The following is a 1,854-nucleotide window of genomic DNA, read 5'->3' as shown; positions in this document are numbered from 1 at the left end:
AATTAGGTCAACACCGCATTTAAGCGGTAGTCGGATAAGTTTATATCCTATCATGCATATATACCGAGCCTGAATTGATTTTATAATGGTCAAGCATTGATGTGATGAATTATGTATTGTACATTGTGGATAGGTGGTGAGCAAAGTACACTGGTAAAAGTACAAAAATTGTGCTTGGATACTAGGATTAGGAGTACATCGACTCCTAGAACTATGAGTGAACTTATTATCGTCTTAACTATCTAGAGTAGTTTTATACAACTGTGTGATTTTATGAAAAATGGGTTTAAATGGTAAATTGCTATGTTTTAAGAGAAATTGTGATTTTATAAAATGATTTTATAAATTTTCTAGAAAATCGAATATTGATTTTGAAAATAGAGTAATTGGAGACTGCCAGTTTGTGTTGCAAATTTATGGTTTTGAATTGAATGGCTTATAACAATAAATGAGCATGAATGGCTAAACTGATTTTGGTGTTAGAATTATTTATACTGTGTATTCAGCCTTGAGAGGCTAGGTTGCGATAAATTGCCATGTCATGCTAGAATGAATTTTATTGATTGGTGGATTATATATTAATTACTTACTGCAGAGGAGGTTCCGTGGACCAGCCTATTAGAAGGGCACGGTAAACTCCATTATATTATTACCTCGAACGGAGAGGCGCGTAGGGTATCTCCTGGGGTAAAGCTTAGGGTTCACTTCACGCTAAACCACTACGTGAAGGGGAACTCAGCCAACGCTAAGGAACGACTGTATTTTTCTCAAACTAAAATATATTTTAAATGTATATAAAATTTTAACAGCCTTGGCGGACTCGGTTGGATGCCCTGCGCAAGGTATCACTCAGTATGAGTTTTGGCACGAGCCAAAGTTTTAAGAAATTCATAAGCCAAGTTGATTTCTCGATTTATATGGATTGATTTTATTTGGTTGAAATGAACTGAAAGGTAATGAAATTACAGTATAATGACTTATTTTAATTGTCTCCATTTACTCGACTTTAGATAGTTTAGATGGTATCTGTTTACTCACTGGGATTTTATAATCTCACCACCCTCATTTTCTCACATTTCAGGCTCGAGGAATTCCATAGTTAGCTGACTTTGACAAGGGCTTTCATTTGGACTTGAATCGGTAAAAGCTGTAGGTTTCCAGCTTCCGATGCATTTTGGTTAGAGGTGGGTCCATGTGTCACTGTAAAGAAATTTTATGCTTTGGTTATTTACTTTATAGTATATATGAATATAATTAACTTTTACGCTATAAGAATTATGTACCAATAGTTTTATGAAAATTATTTTACAAGAAAATAGTTTATTTTATTGAATATTTTTATTATATTCAAATGATCAAATTTTCACTTCAAATGAACGTTTTAGATACTTAATTTTTTTTAAATCATTAAATATATATTTTCAACTTACCTACTACATTTTTAGCAAGTTTCGAGATTTTCGACAAAAATGACGAAAATGCCTATGTGAGCCAAAAAAAAATGTTATGTTATGATTTGGAAATGATTTGTAATCCTTCGTATTTTGATTATTTGATAACTATTGCTCACCGGGGAAGTGCGAAAGCTGATACGAGAGCCTTGCGAGGTTTCGATAGACATTCGGAGTGAAGAATGTTTGTCAAGGCTTCGCGACTGTTGTCACGGGCTTAATGGGGAGTTTCGGGTCGTGACATAAGGATTTGATAAGAAGATGTCCTCACCATGGATTACCTAAGTGGCTGCAAGTTCAAACTTTTTATAATGGTTTCCTGGGACTTTTTAGAACTACCATTGATGCTACTGCTGGAGGTGCACTTATTAGTAAATCCATTGATGAGGCTTATGATTTGCTC

This window comes from Theobroma cacao, chromosome 6, assembly GCF_000208745.1.
Source record: "Theobroma cacao cultivar B97-61/B2 chromosome 6, Criollo_cocoa_genome_V2, whole genome shotgun sequence".
Taxonomy (NCBI): domain Eukaryota; kingdom Viridiplantae; phylum Streptophyta; class Magnoliopsida; order Malvales; family Malvaceae; genus Theobroma; species Theobroma cacao.
Note: the sequence above shows the minus strand (reverse complement) of the source record.